General features: G+C 48.2%; 1 protein-coding gene and 1 pseudogene across 4 annotated transcripts in view; both read right to left on the reverse strand.

Moving 5' to 3' along the window:
* Positions 1-17,438, reverse strand: part of nompA (no mechanoreceptor potential A) — a 108,885-nt gene extending 91,447 nt beyond the window's left edge. For all 4 annotated transcript variants that reach the window (XM_089547452.1, XM_089547451.1, XM_089547450.1 and 1 more), the window contains exon 1: positions 17,334-17,438. The gene's annotated coding sequence lies outside the window, so the exon portion shown is untranslated. The remainder of the gene's footprint in view (positions 1-17,333) is intronic.
* Positions 17,439-18,605: 1,167 nt separating this feature from the next.
* LOC149365984 (uncharacterized) lies at positions 18,606-20,576 on the reverse strand (annotated as a pseudogene).
* Positions 20,577-21,331: the final 755 nt, after the last annotated feature.

Consider the following 21,331-nt stretch of genomic DNA (forward strand, 5'->3'; position numbering starts at 1 on the left):
GTGCGTCCTAGCTGTAACTAAGAGGAGGAAAGGGACAAGACAGACAATATGGACAACAGATAAATGATTAGTGGTTTGGTCGAATAATAAAGCGGACACCGAAGGAAAATACGTGTAAAGCCGAGAGTCAGGTGGGAACATCAATTTAGGATACGACGCGCAATTTGCTGGTATGATACTAATTGGAGCTAGCAGTTTGCTGGTATGATACTTATTGGAGCTAACAGGTGATAAAGGAGAGATGCCTTTGTTTTACAGTGGACGTAGTTTGGTGAATGATGATCATGGTGATTATAGATGGTTATATATCAGCAATATATCTTCTTCTTCGCTCTTGTCGCTTCTAAAGCTTTATTCATACCGACGGCCGAGTTCAGGTAAGTCCGGCTTGGTTTACTGAACGTTAGAACGTAAAGTATCCCTCTCTGATATTTTCACAGAAAGGAAATCAAGTATACTGTTAAGCCAGTAGAAGCTAACTTGCATGCATTCAAGGCCAAAGACGGTGTTTGAGCTGACGTATCGACCATGCACGCGTGACGCTCAAATGGTTTCACGTCGTGATCATTCATCAACGCTGGCGGAGGTTACGCAAATTTCTTAATGCACTAATCATACAAGTTAACAATGCAAGTGTGCTAATTGGCTTTCTAGGCGGCACTATTAAGATGGCCCTCGCAATTACAGAGCTGTAGCTATCAATCAGTGAAGCTTATGAAGTTTTTGATGCATGCAAGAAAACGATGCTGCGGCTCGACGAATTTCGACTGATATGTAGTTCCGAAAAAGTGCTGGTAAATAAAGAAACCTACTGGTATACAGGAGGCATCTGTTGCTGCGATATCTGCGCCAGCGCCATTATTACTATCCGGCTCGACGGAACACTCCCCACTCTAGTGCAATGCCCGCCACGGTGATATGTAGTTATTAGAATAAATTAATAAAATACAACAGTATTTGTTAGCACAACTCAAATTGCCGAACTACATTTATTCCGAGTAGCTGATACATTCAAAATCAGAAATGTTGCCCACCTGGACAAGCGCGACGCTTCAGCTTTCAGGGCGAGCAGCGATCCACATTTTGGTAAGCGCTTTACGCCTTGAAGCAAAGTGGCGGTTCAACGATATCTTTAACAGGCGATTGCCTTTCATGCCAAGTTACAAGGCATAAGAAATAGTTTGTTACCCATTTTGCAACACAATCGAAGCAGCCACTAATTAGCTATGTTGTTTAATTAGCACTGACAAACGCGGCCGCTTAGTTTCTCTTGCTGCCGACAGGTGGCTGCTCCTGTCCCATAGCATTGCCGTAAGATCCGCAACACGTCACGCCCTGACGTCACTTAAAAAGAGAAAGAAGTTGCAACCAGGGCCGCGTTTCCGGTGCGTCGGACTGCTGGTGTAGGATTGTGGAAAAGGACGCCCGAAAGAGTCACTATTCACGCACGTACAAAAGGTTTCCTGCCTCAAGGTTTCGCTGTGGCCGCGAGCTTGTGCTGCCATCTGTTGTAAGCTATGTGAACATCGCAACACCTCTGTATTTTCCAGTAGCCGCTTGGTGTCACGACACGCGTTTACGCGAAGACTAATGCACCGAACGAACGTGACTCGCGGAGAGTACGCTAACCTCAACCACATCATGTAGACCTGCAGTAAGAACCCTTTCGCCAAATAACCACAGAAGAGCAGTGGGAGACCGCACTGCGTAGCTCGGACCTGTGGCAACAAAAGTTGCTCACAGAAAGAGCTGACCAGGTCGCCAAGATCCATGAGATCAAGGCCACCAATCGACAGTAGCCCACCTGCGCCAGAAGGGAGCCTTCCTATTCAAAGACTCGAATACAGTTTATTCTCTCTCGCTGCGCGCCATACGTAGCACGCCCGAACACTAGTGCATACAGCGCAGGTTTTGCGTTATCGCTGTAGGCTGGGCTTCGTTTACTGGCCTCCGTTCTTTGGACGTAGTTGAACAATTAACGCAGTGTTACTGCAGGTATTGAAATGGCAGGAGTCCGCTGAGCTGCCGCGCCGGAAATGCAAAAAAATTTGGGGTAAGACGCGACAGCGGTTCCTCTTGCCCACGCAGACACAGACACTGTTTCCTCTTTCACAATCACAATCATTATGTGACAGACCGTACGGCATACATATAAAGCCCAGCTTTAATTAAGCCGTAGCGGCAGCGAGTCTCACTCGCAACCCGAGGGCCCGAGGGCCAGGTGTTTACGATGCGCCGCTTGTGTGGCTGGCGCCATCTATGGGAGCCTCGTGTAATCGACTAGTCCTAGGTTTTCGGCCACGCCACCGGCAACGCCGACACCGGCTTTTTTGCGTCACGGGGTCTTTACGCTCTCGCGTAAAACCCAACATGCAGTGGCTCTAAGTGCTAAATGCCTATTGTTGATGCTCGTGGCGTAAACAAAGTTTGGCGCAAACAAAAACACCAGTGACGGGCTACGTACGACAAGCAACACTTTCTCCTGCGTTTAGACGGCAAATAACTCCGTAAGGTACCAAAGTGAGGAATCCCTATGACATCTCTGCCTGGTGGCGTTTGAGAACCAACACGCCACACATTCGATGAAAAGCATATAAATGCGGCATAGAAGACGAAGACGACCGAGCATCTTAAATTAATAAAAGCGTATCTTGTCCAGCAAAGGTTGTGTGGGGACAAGTGGGTGTAATATCAAGTCGGTAAAGAAGTTTGTGCGCGGCTTAGAAGATGACAGGACAACATAAAGGAAAGGGCACAGTTTCTAAATGAAGGGGCACAGTTTCTATCTTCACGCTTTCTCTAATTCTCCGCTTTACTGCCGTCAACCTCCGTCCTGAAGCATTCGACACGGCGAAACACACGGCTGAGGTACTGCAGCGCTCTACACTGTCACAAGAGCTAATTGGGTGAGACAAACCTTTGCATCCATTTCTGAGAAATGAGAAGCTCTGAAGGCGGTGAATTCGTTCTGTGCATCCAACACTGTTAACTTGGACGCCTTTGACAGGTTACATCACTTTTATGAAGCAATTTCTCCACGAAGATTATGCGAATGGTTCAGATTTGTCGAGAACCTTCGGCATGCTGTGTCTTTTCTCCGCTCAAGAGAATTCAAAGCAAAGACCAAATATGCGTTTGAAACGAAAGGTTGAGGGAGGCATCAGCTGTTCTAGAGCGAAATTACTACTTAACACGGTCAAACCAAAGCAAGAATCTTGTGTGAAGCATCGGAGTAGCTCGGGTAAGCTCGGGTTAGTTCGGAGGAGCGTCGCGCCAAGTGTAGGCAATGGGAGGAAGCTCGGGAAATTTCGGAAAAGATTCGGGCCAGCTGTAGCCAATGGGAGTAGTGCATCGCTCCATCTGCCGCCGAGTGGAGAGAGGGTGGCAAGATGAAGAGCGAGAAACATGGTTGCGTGCACATGCAGATCCCAGAGAGAAGAGGCGAAGAATGAACACATGCTTTTGCACGTCTGCTCGGTTTAACTACGTTAAAACCCTGCTACTTTTTTGTTGCACTGATACAGCGCTGTGGAAGAGCGGACGATCACAGGTTCGAGTGTGCTAAATATAACGCGTATGATAATAAGTAAAAGCCGGTTTTTTGCTGCGGTTTTAAATGCGTTAGCATTGGAACCCCCATTAGCGCAAAGTGCCTGGCGTTAGCGGTGACGAGTGAAGCGTCGGGAGGAGATGGCGAAGTGGAGAGGAGGAAATGGCAAGAGGGAGACGCAAGGAAAGAGATCGAAGGGAGAGGGCGAGTATAATTGGAGAGAGGTCGAGTCGACGGCAGCCAACGGATGGTGAGAGGGAAACCGCGGTCGCCAATCACAGTCGAGGAGTGGGGAGAGTGGCGAGGGGTACGGTGTACACACGGTGATTGGTGGAGTGGGTCACGACATCGTCAAAAAGGAGCTTTAATGCTGACGCGTACCCTACGGCCTAAATCTCGTTCATAGTTTGTGAAATTTTTATTTTTTGCAGATAAATGCAGTAAATTTCTTGTCTGTCTGATACGTGCTACACAGTCAGGCTGCCAAGCTGAAGAACAAACAAGGTTGTAATAATGTGAGTATTGGCTAATCTTATGTAGACTGATGTACCATTACAGTGAGAAAGCGCAATGCTTAGCCAGCTGCAGTTTATTTTAACTGCGATTTTAATGCTATACAACGCTATGTGCAGCGCCTTCGCATTCGATAAGCTTCATGCAGTACTTATACTCCACGGCAGTAAAGTACAAAGCACTTGACTACAACGGGTTCGTTCGCATTTGCCTTCCCTCAGATTTTATGGCCTTATGTCGACTGTTGCTGCTATTTTACATTGAGCACGCGAGATAAAAGCTTACATCATGTTGCTGGCCCCGACAGACAGGCCGCGTTTACATGAATGCATCTTGTGTCGACTTTTCGAGACAAATAGCAGGTTTTAAGAAGGAAAGGCGTGAATCGTCCTTTAATCCCTTCCTCCATATTTCTGGACTATCCTTCAAAAAGTGGACTGAAGTCGACTTCTGTCGCATTCATGTAACCGCGACTATTGGACAGCACGGCCGCTGCCCTCGATTGCGTGTCATCGCTTGACATAGACGGCTCGTAGCCATCCCCCCCCCCCCCCCCCCCCCCTTTATTTTTCGATGGATGCAAAGTTTCATCCCCAGAGCAGTAACCGTCGTGTAGCAAATTCCGAAGCCAGCGGAAACAGGTTTCATGTTACACAACTGTGCGATGCGCGCTTGAAATGACCGTCGCCGGATAGCTGTCTCGTCGGGTACAACTCAAGAACGAAGCGGCTTTTCCCCTTCAGAGGACCCACTTCCAGCTAATGGCGTCGGTCGACTCTCATGAAACTGCTGGAGTAACAATGCGGAGAGGGTACTATCCCCGACAATGAAAGGACGGACTATCCTCATTCATCTGCCACGTACTCCTCGCATGACACGCTAGAAGGCTCATGACAACCGGCTGACGCCAACAGCTGGAAGGGGTCCTTAGACGGGGAAAAGCCACTTTGTTCTTGAGTTTTATCCGACTGTAGGGTGTTGTTACGTCATGCTCTCCGGCTCGCATGAAAGAGGCGGCTTCGCCTCCGCTCATAAAACGCCGGAAATAAAACTACAGACTAAAAAATATGCAGTTTGACCTTTACATTTCGCTATAACCGCTTACTGGCGGGTCCTTTGGGGATGGGGGGGGGGGGGGGGGGGGGGGGGGTTCAGTTCTTGAAATTGTACGAATCCACTTTATTTCCAACCTACAAGTTGGGGGTCCCCAGGCAAAAAGCTGTCACAGACAGCTGGACTGGGGCCGTGGGGGCCTACAGGCAGCATCACGCAGTGGACCTCACAGCACTATAAAAATGAATATGAACATGAAAATGCCGTGCTTACATTTCCTAAAGAATTACACACACAACAGATATCAAAATGAATATGAACATGAAACTTACAAACAGCAAATGCAGTTTTTACACTTACTGAAGAGGTATACAATAATATTTCAATATAATATATTTGACTTCAATACGTTTAAAAAGAAACAAACCAATACATGCTAGCACATTATAACGCAAACAAAAGTTAGTCGATCAAGAACCAATCAGTTTTCCGCCGGTCGAGTAGTGGTGTCAGTTCTTATTGGTCAGTGTCATTTATTTGGATTGCAGTAATATTCATTGCCTCATCAGAAAATTTGTTAATTCGTATCTAAATGTTTCAATATCCCTTTAACCTAAAGTGTAGTGGGGGGAGGGAGGTGCTTCAGTTCAGAAGTACAGAAAGTTGGTGAATTCGGTATCGGAGCGTAGTGGAAAACAGCGCTGAAGACGGACCAGGAAACAAGAAGTACGCAGGACGGTCACTAAACTTCAACATACTTATATACACTGTAAGCAGAAAGGAGTGAAATGAGAGTAAGTTGACCTCTAGTGCACACCCTTTTATAAAATGGTGTGCACTAGAAGACAGCCTACTCCCTTTTCCCTCCCATATAGGCGTATTCGTGTTTAGAGTGTACCTTGCTGGTTATCACCAAGTATGACTTTATCTAGATGTTCAGGGTCAAATAAAGTAAAACAAGCTACTGAAAGCTTTTGAGCTTGATGCGCTTTATCTTTTGAAACATTGCCAGCGATACCTGAACCTGCAAACTCCTCCTTTCCCGAGTCTTTCCAGATACCGCTGAAAGAACAAAATGTTTCCCTTTGTGCCTACACTAAGTCCAGCCCCGCCCACCTGTTGTCTACGTCAGTGTTGCCAGCCGCAGCTCATTCGCGAGAGCGCTATTAAGCCGCAGTTAATTCTGCCGAGGAGACAAAAGCTCTTCAGTGGTTCTCATACGCATACACGAACAGGCAGAGACGAGTAGGAAGCCGTTGCGATGGCTATCAGCTCAAAGCGGGTGCAGCCATATTTAGACCCCCAAAACGTACAGCGACGCCATACTTTCACTGGCCAGAAAACTGCGACCTCTCGTTGCGTGCATACCCAGTTCGGAGCGGCGTATACGCCTGGAGCTCCTCTGCATGAGAATGGAGCGTCCGAACACAGCAGGGAACCGCGCGACAACGGCGCTGGAGCCTTTTCAATTTCGTGACGCACTGCTCACCCCCCCCCCGCCCCTTCCTACTTCTTTCTCGTTTCTGTTTCACTCACTCGCTTGTCTTCCCTGCTAGCCATTGCTAGTTCCGGTCGCGAAACGTTCTCCCACGCTGCTGCTTGCGGCGCGAACCACTACTGCACCTTACCCTCCCCCTCCCCTCCTACACCACTCCCCATCTTCCCTCGCCACACTTTGTTCACCCCTTCCTCGACGTCGGTCATACGTGCGGCGTTTCGTTTCCACATGAAAACGACAGCGCCGGTCGTCCGGTTGTTAGACAGGGCGAACTCCGGTCCGCTGCCGCTGCGGCAACTGAGGTAGCGGTCATATCGTGACACGCATAATGATATTTTGCGGCGGTGAAGGGATCGGTGAAATAAAAGCCCGCGATATATGCGTTCGACCTCTTCCATACCGCAGTTTCGAAATTTCGGGTCCACGGCTTTGAGCTGGAACTATTGTGCGGAGGTACCGACCTCTCGTGGCACGTGAAGGAGAGTGGGGAGGGGTGAGGGAAGTATTCGACCACCACCAGCCTACACACTAGTCTTTTTGCTTCTAAACGTTTGTTCAAAGACGATGAGCTCAAAAGCTTCGGTGTCGGAGGGGGCGTTACCGTGAGGACAATAAAGTTTATATTTAGTGCAGTAATTCTCAAAAACGCTGCGTGATTGCCGAACGTAATTCGCCAAGACAAGCACGCTACCCGTCCTCACCCGTCTATTGTCCTGCATATATTAGCTTTGAATCAAATACTATATAGTGCGAAAGCATTATTATGATGGGTCAACCCCGAGCAAGATCTTGGGATGGTTGTATTCTTGCGGTGTTTGTGGGTTCGCGCCAAGTGAAAGTAATAAATAAAAGGAAATCAAATAAACATCTACGACTGTGAGTCGAAGTGTGTGAGCGAACAGATCAGCTGCGCAGGCCAGTGCGCGAGAGCGCCATAGGCTATCGCCGCAGCCGAACACACCTCACGTTGATGATGATGATGATGATGTCCTCGGGCTGAATGGCACATACCCACCTCACGTTAAACTGCAGCACACTCGCGCTTTGTGCAGTACACATCCTCATCTTCGTCCGCTAATACTGCTGGGAAACGAATATTCGCGCTGCGAGCTATGTGGCGGTATATAGTGACAGATGTGCGCTGCATGCGCTGGAGTGGACAATGTTGTGGCAGAAACACGGCACTGTAGAGAAATACGCGTTGGCGTTGAAAACACTGCTGCAGAAACGCGGCACTTCAACATACAGGGTCTGTCCTGAAAGTAATGAGACAAGCCATGGCGTGGCGCGTGCATGCGCTAGATCGGGAAACCGCTTTTGGGGGGAAGGAGGGGGAACCTTCAGCTTCACAATGCAAAGACCTCAGTTGACTTTGAGCAGGTCAAGCGAGTGGACGTCTTCAAGAGTGTACTCCATTTTCATCGCTGCGTCGAGGAATCAATAGAGTGAACTTTGGAACAGCGGTCCAGCAATAAACTCAGTAAGTCACCTACCGGGACACTTGACCGCATGTGGTAATGATGCAATGTCCAGATCGCAAGGGTTCCAATGGCACAAAGCATTTACAGATGGCCGTGAATGCGTTCAGGACCACACAGTCAGCATTACCGTCCGTAACCGTCATCGACGGGTGCCCAGACCATTGTTCGTCGTGAACGTCTTCACGACCGTTTGTAAATGCTTTGTGCCATTAGAACACGCGACCTGACCCCATTATGGCCCCATCCCTTTCATACCTTACTATGGTCTCTAGGCATCAGTACCTAAGGCGGCGCAGGAAGCAGCCAGTATTTTTTTTTCTCCGTTCATGCAGTAGGAATTTTTCGAGAGAAGTTAGCGCTAAAAACGGACAAGGGACAGAAAGAAAGGGCACATAAGACATTCACGAGCGCTAATGTCTCGTGAATGTCTCGCTCGTGAATGTCTTATGTGTCCTTTCTTTCCGTCCCTTGTCCGTTTTTTGCGCTAACTTCACTCGAAAAATGCATCACCAACTAGCCCGGCAGCTTGCTCTCCTGAACTGTATTCAGTAGGAAGTTCAGGTATCTCCAGCGACCTATAGTGACGGCCCCCAGCACTTTATTACAGCGGGAACAACTGCGTTGATGTTTCCGACAAGTGGGATGCGCATATCTCAAGCCTCACGAAGCCTGTCGACTCGGAACAAAAATAAGCAATAGGTCGCCAGTGGAACAGAGGCCGAAAGTTGTTGATGTACGTAATTTTTTTCGCATATTTTAAGATTGCACCATAACAATCAATATATCCGCAGATTAACCCCTTAGGACGCTTCTAGATTTGGGCTAGTTATTGTCAAAAACGCACCCCGTTGGTTTTCTACGGCAGTCTTAACTGCGAGCGCAGGACAAACATTACAAGCAAGATTGTGCTAGGCGTCGGAAAAGAGCACTGCTATCAATACGTTCATAACAGTTTGGTTTGGTTTATGGGGCTTAACTTCCCAAAGCGACTGAGGCTATGAGGGACGCCGTGGTGAAGGGCCCCGGAAATTTCGACCACCTGTGGTTCTTTAACGTGCACTGACATCGCACAGTACACGGGCCTCTAGAATTTCGCCTTCATCAAAATTCGACCACCGCGGCCGGGATCGAACCCGCGTCTGTTCATAACAGTATCTTACAATATTCCACATTTGTCTCACAATTAAAACTGATGTCCTTGATTCGGTAAATATCTTGGAAAAGATCGTTTCTGCAATTTTATTAGCAGTTCATGTAGCTTTAAAAGCATAAATCAAAAATATTCGCATATGTGCATTGCGTACATAGGTAATGCCCCGGCCATCATTCACGTTTAACAGAAGGTGCAACCCAAACATGCAAAACGTAATAAACCTCCTTCGACTTGGTATAGCCTAACGCAAAAACCCACAGGCCCACCTAACTAACTGCATTATGTGTTGGTAATGCAATAGGTTGGTTGGTTGGTTTATGGGGTTTAACGTCCCAAAGCGACTCAGGTTATAAGAGACGCCATAGTATTAGAAGCTGGTGATTCCTTTACATCGTGTTTCGTGTCATTCTATAATTTTTGTGTTTGCGGACCCCTACGCGTCGCTAAATAGACGTCTAGCAGACGTCTCTAGATGTTTCCCTGAACTGTTTAGAGGTGGCGACATGGTCGCGATGAAGATACATCAAAACGTATAGTTGTCACTTCCGGTCCTTGGAATTATGTGGCCGACGACGCATTTTTTTCCCAATGAAGCTTCTATGTTACTGCATCAAAAATATTTCGCTGCATAAAGGAGTAAACAATGTCATATCATTTCTACTGGAGGCAAATAAGGGACCTTCGTAAAACGAGAACTAATATTTGCACTTCGCTGAGAGGTACAGTCTTTGTCAAAAGTAACCAGGCTGCATGGTTTGCGCCTAGCTCGTACAGTGGAGCCCTTACGGCTTCCCTGAAGCTGAAATGGTCGTTAAAGCCTGGTTACTTTTGACAAAGACTGTACGTCCGGGCTTGCTCTGTATAGTTCGTGGTCAACAAAACAGCGTGCCGTCGTGTTCTTTTGTTCGCCCGCATCTTTTCTGGGCTGTTTCGTCGTACGTAATGTTTGCACCCAAAGCGCGTCAATGGCCTCGAAACAATCTTGCGCTTGCTCTCCGCCTTCCATACACAGCCTCCAAAAAGAACAGGAAGCCTTTTTCATCACCAGTTCTTCGTCAGTTTTTCGTTGCGCAGGAGGACTAACTTCGCTTATGCATCACGTTTTCTCTCTTTTTTTTTTTTGTGTCCGAATAGATGTATCTCGCTTTTCTCCTCTTTTTTGTAGTTGTTCATAATTCGCGCCTCTTCTTTGGCGCTTGACTCGGGCAGCCATTTAAAACAGATGGGATTTGTAAGAGGAATATGTTAGCACGATCTCTATCTGGGAGCAGATGAATTCCGAGCTGCTTTTCACATGCCTTTATATTGGATACGACCCAAAGCAGGTAAACCCGTGCATTCTCTGAGCCACAGGCTAAAAGTGCGCAGACACCCCCCTTTCCCCAAAACGATCTATGTCAATCAGACTGGCCGCTACGTCAATGATTGCACGATAGAATACGAGTTCCCTCTCAAAAATGTGCAGAAATAATGTACCTGGGTTGCTACTGCCGTTAACGCGCGAATTCCTGCCTACATTTGATCATATAAAACGCTGGTTGATACCCAAGCTCTTCGTATTTGAGGCATTTATAGCACCTTGAAATCTTTCTCTCTGACTTCCAAAGGTAAAAACTTGCGCAAACAGTAGAAGAAGAAGGAGACGGTACAACAGGACAGAGCGCAAACTTCCAACTGGTTTATTTAGGAAACTGTACCTACATATAAAGACAGGTGAAATCATATCAGAGTGATCAAGCGTAAACACGTGTGCACACAACCAGCGAAGATCCACTACCAAGCAGGGCAAAGCTAATAAAATCTCATCATGTTATCACAGGCCAAACGATGCTAGCTGTAAGAAGGCTGAAAGAAGTATGCAGGGTAATACCAGCAACGCAGACAGATACACACACATACACATGCACGACTGCGCGCGCGCAAACAACACATGCACATACACACACACACACACAAATAGACAAGCGCACGTAACCTTGTAACAACACATATCTTTGGCAAAGCCAAGTCAGACCTAAAAACAAAGTAAAACAGGCAGTCACAAACTAAAACCGATAAAACAGCCAAAAGGCTAAACCTGAGTGAATAAAAACAATTATCTAGGCAAAAGCCGCGTCACTCATAAAAAACCAGCAACAAAAAATCAACAACAAAACAAGACGTATAGAATTCTAAGCAAAAGCCGCGTCAGTTATAAAAATCAACAACAGACAAGAAGGTATGTAACAGCAAGTAGCCCAACAAATCACACATGTCCTAAAAAGGCTAGCTCCTTATCAAGGAGTGTTAAAGAGGTGGAACTAATACATTTTTCACCATTTTTCATTATGGTGAAACTCTTTAACACTCCTTGATAAGGAGCTAGCCTTTTTAGGACATGTGTGATTTGTTGGGCTACTTGCTGTTACATACCTTCTTGTCTGTTGTTGATTTTTATAACTGACGCGGCTTTTGCTTAGAATTCTATACGTCTTGTTTTGTTGTTGATTTTTTGTTGCTGGTTTTTTATGAGTGACGCGGCTTTTGCCTAGATAATTGTTTTTATTCACTCAGGTTTAGCCTTTTGGCTGTTTTATCGGTTTTAGTTTGTGACTGCCTGTTTTACTTTGTTTTTAGGTCTGACTTGGCTTTGCCAAAGATATGTGTTGTTACAAGGTTACGTGCGCTTGTCTATTTGTGTGTGTGTGTGTGTATGTGCATGTGTTGTTTGCGCGCGCGCAGTCGTGCATGTGTATGTGTGTGTATCTGTCTGCGTTGCTGGTATTACCCTGCATACTTCTTTCAGCCTTCTTACAGCTAGCATCGTTTGGCCTCAGTGATAACATGATGAGATTTTATTAGCTTTGCCCTGCTTGGTAGTGGATCTTCGCTGGTTGTGTGCACACGTGTTTACGCTTGATCACTCTGATATGATTTCACCTGTCTTTATATGTAGGTACAGTTTCCTAAATAAACCAGTTGGAAGTTTGCGCTCTGTCCTGTTGTACCGTCTCCTTCTTCTTCTACTGTTTGCGCAAGTTTTTACCTTTGGAAATTATGAACCAACTCGCCCAGAAGAAAGTACTTATTGAACTTATTCTCTCTGACGCACTCTCTGTAGCCTCTTTCTGCCATTCTGCCATTTCCTCGTCTATTCGAAGCTGACAGGCTTTAGATTACAAATCCTGTTTCATTTGTCTCCCGCCTTGCATACAGAAGCAGCAAACATCGTTTACGACCTCAAACCTTTGCCAATAGCATTTGATCCGCAAGCATTCAGCCCTTCCTGACAGAAACCTGTGGCCGCCATGACGTATCCATTAATTTCTTCAGTCGATGTCCACAATCGGCTTATGCAGATTTTCCCTAATCCATTAAGTCTCTAAAGCTCTCCATTTCATGTTTACGCTGATTCAGAAATCCGTTACAATCATCATCGCCAACGTCATCATGGTCATCAGCAGCCCAGCTACGTTCATCACAGTAGTTCCGCATACAGTAAAACCACTATACACAACTGCTTACTGTACACAAAATCGCTTACTGTTCACAAAAGCACTCGTCACGGTTAAATCCCAGTGATTTGTATGGTGAAAAAAAAAAAACTCCATACAGAGAACCGTGAGACCATGCAGTTCCGTTGCTGTGAACGTAGGGGGGCGTGCGTGGTTAGTTCCGGTATAGTGAAGTCAGATAACGTTCCGTTAGAATCATGTACCGAAGGACTACTAACTGGTGCAAAACGAGGCTGGAAAGAGGAACCACATAGAACAGCTAGGCGAGATGGAAGAGGAAACCTCCAACCATCCTCCTCTACCGGATGGAAAGGGAGAACACCACGCCCTCAGGCACGCACAAAGTGAAAACTGCGCAAGGCTGACGCGTGGGGTCATTTGAATAAGAGCTCGCGACCGAGCGCTCTCTCTTTCGTACTGTTTTGATAGCGCCTGATTATGGAAGGACGCAAGTGACCCACATACCGCTTCCTCTGTATAGCGTGGCCGCCGTGCGCGTCGGGCCACCAACGCTTGGGGCGACAAGCGAAGACACAAAACGCAAAACAGAACGCCACTCTCTCGCCCTGCGACCGTTCCGCTGGGATACGCCAACCCGGGCCCCCCTCACCGTTCCGACTAACGGTTGGCAACACTGCTCTGATATACAGCACAGGGTATGCCTACTAGGCGTGCGACCTGGTCTAAAGGAAAAAAAAGTAGACGGCAAATAAAAGGAAGGTCTGTCCTCGCGCTTGTTTCTAAAGCATCCGCACGAAAGGAATGTACTCGCACGCACAATGGCGATTCCTTTTGAACTGTGGCAAAAAGCAAACGTCCGGTGCCGAAAGGGTTAGCGCTCAAAGGGTGGCCCACCGCACGACCGTTGTGTCAAGACGATGACCTTGAGAAGAGTCGAGGCACGAGCCATGGACGTCCCGCTAATTGGAACGTGGGTGGATGGACGTGACTCCGGCGATGGGCTACATAGTTGCTTCGGCGAGAATTCCCTTGGCTTGGACTCCGTGGAGTTTGGGGTCCGGACGGTGGAAAGCCTTGGACGTTGGCGTTTAGCCTTCGGACGGTGCTCTTCCGGGAGCTCGCATGGAGTGTTTTTTATTTCTTTTTTTTTGTGCGAGTTAGATAACGGAAAGCGGATGACTGCCGTAAATATGGTTGCTCCCGAACAAAGGAAAACTGCCCCTGAATGCGGAGATGTTCATCAACTATATTTCGTTTTCAAGCTTATGCTTCCTCGTTCAGTCGGCAGGGGCTGTCTCCTAACGACAATGAAGATTCTCTTCTAATAATTTTCTCGAAGCATGCACAGTAGAGGTTTCCCTGTCTCCTTAGTTATATGATATAACCGTCTAAGATTAATACAGAGGTCTAAAAGTCTGTATTCTTTCTAGAAGTGTCTACCGTTTCTTGGTCCTTCTTTACTTTCTGTTCTTGCTTTTTTCGCAGCAGCAGGAGAATTTCGCCAAAATGTACCAAGCACCTTGAGGACATAACAATAAATAAATAAACAATGACCCATGCAGAACACATAAGGACGTATTCCCCTCAGAAATGCCGAAAGTATTTGTGAAACTAGGTTTTTCAAATCCATTCCAGACACTCTCTACGCGTTCTGTTTTCCTCTGACCGAGCTTGGTCCAAACTATCGTACAAATCCATAAGAAGCAGTCAGATGTCCCGATCATATTTCCAAACCACGAAATGATTCTTCGACACGCCGGAATTTTCCAGCGCCACCTGGCGGTTCAAGTACGCCCCAAACAGTACTTGAAAAGGAATAAAGGACCCGGCCGCAGCGGCTCCGTGCATTGGCTAAATTATGCCCAAGCCGCACTGATTTCGTTCTTCGTATTTCTTTCGTGTCTGTTGTCTCGCTATGCTTCCTCACAATTTACGTAACGAACTTCTGCAAAGCAACATGGTAAGTGGCTTCACTGAACACTTGCTTGTCTCCAAAGCGCGCGAAAACAGTAGGAGAGCTGCCCATTCCCACCCTCTATTTCCTGGTTCCAGTCAAAGTTGCTAAGTGTTACCTGGAGGGAAAGATGGCGCCACCATCTATGTGAGTTTTTTAAAAAGCACGTCATCCACCATAGGAAGGCCGGGAAGACGCTGTTTCGTGTTTGGCTTGGCTATAGCGTTGGGCAGTAAATGTGGATTGTGCCTCAAAAGTGGCAGTTGCGCCATGATGCTCCCCTTTATGTTGTTATGCCCGAGATGACCCCCCCCCCCCCCCCCTGCCCCGTTAACCTAAATGGATTAGCGCGCGGACTCCCTCTCACTAAGACTCCCGTTCGGTAAAAAGCTCCCTCTCGCCGAGAAGATGCTCCCCTTTTTTGAGAGGCATTCTGAGTTGCTCTTGCACATAACGCAAATACTTGTATAAAGCTTCTCGTTGTCTCCTCGTAACCTCGTCTCCGGCCTTCCTCGTCCGTTCTCCAGCCCGACCACGCTACTCGATCCCAACGACTGGTGGCAGCGGTGGGATAGAAGCTGCATCCCAACAATGCGCAGAATAAGCTATTCCCACACGGCGTTTTTTGACTTCTTCTATAAATTTAACTCAAGTAATAGTTGAGTGTTAGGCTGGCACGAAAACTTTCACAGCACTTCTTCGAGGTTTGCCACGAGAACAGTCGTTTTTTTACGGCTCAATCCACGTTTTATGCCCAACAATAGCCAAGCCAAGTGCGAAACCTCGTCTTCCCGGCATTCCTGAGTCTCTTTATGGTAGTTGAAGTCTACTGCCGCCAGCTTTCTCTCTAGTTATATTAAGAAACTTAATCATCCCAGTTTATTGCACTTAAGGACACATAAAGGAAAACAAAAATTGCAGAAAGGTCGTCTAGAGGGCGCCAAATGTCAGCCCCGAAAACACATCCGCGGCATTATCATCATCATCTTCTTCTTCATCAGCCTGACTACGTCCACTGCAGGGCAAACGCCTCTCCCATGTCTCTCCAGTTAACCCTGTCCTTTGCCAGCTGCGGCCACCCTATCCCGACGAACTTCTTAATCTCCTCCGCCCACCTAACTTTCTGCCGACCCCTGATACGTTTGCCTTCTCTTGGAATCCACTCCGTTACCCTTAAGGACCACCGGTTATCTTGTCTTCGCATTACATGCCCTGCCCAAGCGCATCTCTTCCTCTTGATTTCGACTACGATGTCGTTAACCCGCGTTTGTTCCCTCGCCCACGCCGCCTGCTTCCGACCTCTAAACGTTACACCTATCATTTTTCTTTCTATATATATATATATATATATATATATATATATATATATATATATATATATATATATATATATATGTGTGTATATATAGCCCGCTGCGTTGTCCTTAACTTAAGCTGAACCCTCTTTGTTAGCCTCCACGTTTCTGCCCCGGTCCTCAAACTTCGTCTTACTGAACTTCCCCAAAAGCTTGCCCCTAACGTATTTCATGTCTTCGGCAACATCTTCAGCGCCAGCACTGGAAACGGCGGCACCTGAGGTGAGGCTGCGTGCTACGAGAAAGACGAGCCTGTGCGAGCAAGCGACGTGAATGCGCACTCAGAAAGAGCGGCGGACGTCCCTCCATTCGCCACGCAACAAAGCGTTGCCCTGCGTGGGGATTCCGACGAACGGTATCGACATGCATGCACGCTCCATAACGGATCACGTCCAGGGTCGCGCCGCGCGGACGCGCAGGCTAGCCACGAGCTGTGGCGCCGCTCGCGACAGACAGGATGACGTTCTTTATTTTTGAGTCCCGTCCTCGCAGAGTCACGGTATGCCGGCCGGTGTTCGGTTTTGTGAACTCGCATGACCTACTTTCAAACGCTGCTGCCGCCCTGCCGACTCTCTCACATTCCTACTGTGGGTGGGCGTTCGTGGTTTCCAATGAGGTGCCGTGAGCTGGCACGCTGGACCCAGACAGCATCGTCATCGACAGTAGAACGAGAAGATGAATCGAATCTTGCGCGCCGTTCTCTAAACGGAAGCGTCGCTTTATGGCGTATTCCGAACGGCGTAACGGCGTCTTGCTACGTGAACCGAAAAGCGCGTTTCAGTGGGAGATTTGGATTCAAATCCACGAGTACCTATTGGCCTGGACGGGTTTTGTGTTCCTTCGCGGATTGGGTGCTTTGCTTCAGATCGCCGATTGCAATACGGCATTACTACACTTACAAGAATAAGGTCTTGCTGCAGTGTGTACCAGAAGGTGCAAAAGCCCAGTGTTCTTGAAGTCAGACGTTGTCAAGCGCAAAGCTCTTCGTAGACAGGCGTCTCTGAATCCGTGGAGCGACGGCCCTACCAATTCTGCTTAGCTTCACCTAAGAAGTGGCGTTGGGGACAGTTTCGAACAACTATTTAATAAACAACGGACTGTTCGAAACTGCTTATCGGGAACTAAAGTTATATATCTCTATGCCTAGACAGAAACTCTAACTCGTTACCACTTTCGACTGCCGGTATTGGTTGGCGTCCGCAAGCAATAACTGTATTCACGGTTCTGCAACGACACTCCACTAGTAGCTATAATTCAACTAGAGCAGAGAGTGACAACTGCTCAACAGTTGCGAGCAGTTACCAAAGACACCGCTACGTACCTCAGCGGCTGAGACGAACTCCACGAAGAATGGTGCGCCAAAAGGCAAAGGCAGACTCCGCCGGGCGCCCAGAAACGCTTGGTCCCTCGTGGTTCAGAATCCCGCCTTCGCGCAGAAGCACCTCATGGCATCACTTCACTACGGTTCATAATAAGTGGAGCGCATGCGCCGGCCGCATCATTTACCCCTCTGACAGCGGGAAGCGCTCTCTCCACCGCCACCTGGACGTGACGTCAGGCGGACGTCACGTCCGGATGGGCGATTCTGTCCAGCGGCGGCCGGCGCGTCGTCCCGCGCGCTTCCAGCTTGTGCCTGCCGGATCCGCCTCCGTTCTCTGACCGATATATACAATTGTGCCGCGTCGAGCCGACGCGATGACGCGCGTATACCGAAAGCGTCACAATGAAAGAGTGCAGAGAATTCGTATGAAAGAACCGTTGTCAGGAAGCCCGGCGCATGTGGCGAGTTAATGGTGGTGTCAATGGTAGCCGGCGACAACCAACCCATAGAGACAGTGTCGTGGTCAATGGCGTAGCTTCTCGCCTCGCGTAGAGGAAGCAGACACCTTTGAAACCGGAGCTGCAAACTATGTTCGTGTGCAGACATGTGTCCTCGTACCGACTCACAGCGCCTTATCGCTCACAGTTCAGTGCGGGCGCTGTTACGGGTGAAACTTAATAGAATTTTTTCCCGTTGCCTTTTGACTGTACGCGGACATAATCTTGTGAATGCAACCTCTGCACCGAGGCCAAGCGTAGACTGAAAACGCGCTCGAGCATTAATGGTCGTTAGTGGTCTTAATGCATCAATACAAAAGACCAAGGTCTGCATGCACAGACGTCGATTTTCTATAGCCTCAAATTCAGCTAACGTTTCGGTTCATGCGGCAGTGGTCAGTGTTGACAGAACACTGAGCAGTACAGCGACTCTAGAAGCCACGCTAACCGAAACTCTGTCAACGAACGCACGAACATCTAGCACCTGTTGCGCATGCGTATAAAAGATGGCCTCACCTCCAACAGCGGGTGGCCGCGGACCTCGGCTCAGAGGACCTAAAAAAAAGCCCCGGTTAAATTTGACAAGGCCTCGTTTTTGCTGCACCTTGTCCATTTGATAGGCAACGGCGGCAGATCGGATGCGCACAGACAGCTCGACCGATTGGCTTCTTCTCAGTCTAGACTCTTTTCCCTAGGGCGTTAGAGAGAGCGCGTCGGAGTCGGCAATAAGGTCAGTGACGTTTTCTGATATCCCGGACAACAGCTATCTTACAAATCACGCCAGGATAAAGGCGATTGTGAGGTCCTCGCTCAATGTCCCGGTAGACAATTTGGAAACGGGAACCAAGTTCTGGCTGGCAATCACAATAGTTCGAAGGCTTTCGACGTAAATGAACGAGCCACACCATTGCATGCGAGCCAGCATACGCCAATTGGATTATGATTTGGATTTATTCGTAGTGAAATGTGTTGCCTGTGGGCGCTTTGAGATTAACATGCTTTAAGTGTAGCTCGATACATATTCGTCTCAATCCTCTGGCAGGTGGTCTCAAATGTTTCTGAATTCGAAGAGTACAATGATTATCTCGCTAATCCGTTCAAGTACCTAATTTTTGGCAACAGCATAAACTTTAGTGGCATTATTCAGGTGGGCCTTTAGGTAGCCCTTGGCTTTCTCGAACAATTTGGAATAGAAATGGTACTTCGGTATAACTGCAAGGTCGTAGCCCTTAGAACCGCATACTGGATCGGAAAAAGTTTGCTGAGCACCCCGGCACAGGTGACATAGACCCAGTTGACCCACTGCTCGATGCTCGCGTAGCGCTCTTGTCTTGTCCGTTCTCCCTGTGTTTTGCGTGATTTTTCAGTGCGCCGTTTTTAGATAGATCGCTCGTAGTATTCGTAACTCCCAACGTGACCAAGATAAGCAGGGACTTACATTGACCCAAGCTCAGAGCCCTTTCCTGGTAAGTCGAAAAGTGTCGCGCAGACCAGCAGTTCCATTGACGAAGACAGGCGTCGACACTCGGAAGCGCCCATAGAAAAGTCACCGGTCGCCGACGCCACGACCCGATTTTGTCTGGGATTCCTTCCGCGTTAAGCTGGTCAGGAGTGATAATGGTTTCATTGATGCACGAAACCTTGGTTTCCTTATGTACTATCGACGTCAGATGAAATGCGAACAGCAGAGCGCGTCGCCAGAGGTATGTACAGTTTACGCCGGCTGCCTGTCGCCATCAGAGATAGGCGGGCTCATCCGATTTACGATAGTTTTGCTCTGTTTTCTTTGAGGTTCGTTTTCTCGCTTAGCAACCGGAGCGCCACATTCATACTTTCTACCGATCGCCAATCGCGCAGCTTCGCTGGCGGCAGCGGCCGTGGCCTGCGTGGGTGAAGTCAGCGCTCTTAGCTCCCAGGCCTGCAGCGCTTTGATTTTGCTTCCATCACCGCCCTCTTATCAGCGTCTGGTTGCGATGCGAACGGTGAAAAAGAGCGATCGGATTGTGGTCGGTATCCAATGTGGCCGTTGCTAAATCGCTTGTTTCTGGCAGTAAGTGGAACTTTATCGCCGTACCGCCAGCAGGAATGTGGCACTCCACGGTGGCAAAGAGAGAAAATGAACGTCAAAGAAAACAGAAGCAAAAATATAGCAAACTGGAATCGAAGCCTTATCTCTTAAGAAGACAGGCAGACGCCGTAAAACAGACATTTGGCCACGCGCTCCACTGTTTGCATTTCATTTTGCGAAAAGTATACGTTCTTGCGTAATGTGACAAAGAACGAAACACAAACAAGTACACAGAGCGTTTGGGTTTCGTCCTTTGTCTTATTGCGCAAGAACGCACTTTTCAAACTATGAACCAACTTGCCGAGACGAAATTATTAATTGAATATTTAGTTTGACGCTGGTGCTATTCCTTCATCTAACGAAACCACGTATTGAGGAGATGCCATATTGATGGCAGCGGTCATCGTTTCGACGAAACAGTAGATCTTCTCTGCACGGAAGTGCCGACATGTTATGCACCGCCTTTCAGGTCATGTGCCATAATGTCATTCGGGGGTCAAAGGTCAGTGAGAAGTACGAGTGGAGTCCGTAAAGCGGCGAGCATCCAGCGAGAAATCCACGAGTCGCGGCAGAACACACAGGTGGCGTAACCTTTCGGCACTGGTGAATCTGGGTGTTCTGGGCGGGCAGAACTTCGTCAGAGATCGAGTTTAGGGACCTGCGCGTGGCGAAGTGCATGGCGCGGAACTTCCAGTCAGTTTTTCAGCGGGAGACGAGTGGAAAGGAGATTACGATACCTCTTTGAAAGGGTCTCTCACTTCAGCAGTTACTACGTTTGTTAGTTGCTGACGTCGATGACATGGAGACAAAATAGGGAATCTAGCGAATAGCGCTCGTCGCATTATGTATAGAGGATCATCCCTACGCATGGAAAAAGTGGGACAACTTGCCTCTTGTCGTCGGTATACTAGGAAAAAAAGACACGAATTTTGTTGCGAAAGCAACACTACGGGAGTCGGGAGCCATTTCGCGAAGCTGACGAAAGGCCACACTGCGCATGCGCGAGGAGCAGTGACGTCACACGGCGCACAGCTGGCGCGCCGCCGCCGTCGCTGCGTGGGTGACTCAGGTGTCGCCGCCGCCGTCGCTGCGTGGGTGACTCAGGTGTCGCCGCCGCGCTCGCCAGTGGCGCATGCGCAGTAGCGGCGCATAGCTAGCATGCCGGGGCCGCCGCCGCTACCGCGCGCTCTCCATGACCTCTCTCTCTCTCCTCATTGCTTTCGCAATCCTCCGGGTTTAACGAGAGCTAAACCATTGCCAATTTTTTTTAAAGCAAGATGGTGTGGTACACCAGCTCGACGGTAAAGAATATGAGCATAATGCCAGACACCAGTGACGCTTCGTGTACAGGTACGATTTTCATCAAAAGGAAATCTCAGTTCGCACCCAAGAATTTGGGGAAAAAAAACTAAAACGATGCTACCCGGTTATAC

The sequence above is a fragment of the Amblyomma mixtum genome, chromosome 1, assembly GCF_055824585.1.
Source record: "Amblyomma mixtum isolate Tamu chromosome 1, ASM5582458v1, whole genome shotgun sequence".
Taxonomy (NCBI): domain Eukaryota; kingdom Metazoa; phylum Arthropoda; class Arachnida; order Ixodida; family Ixodidae; genus Amblyomma; species Amblyomma mixtum.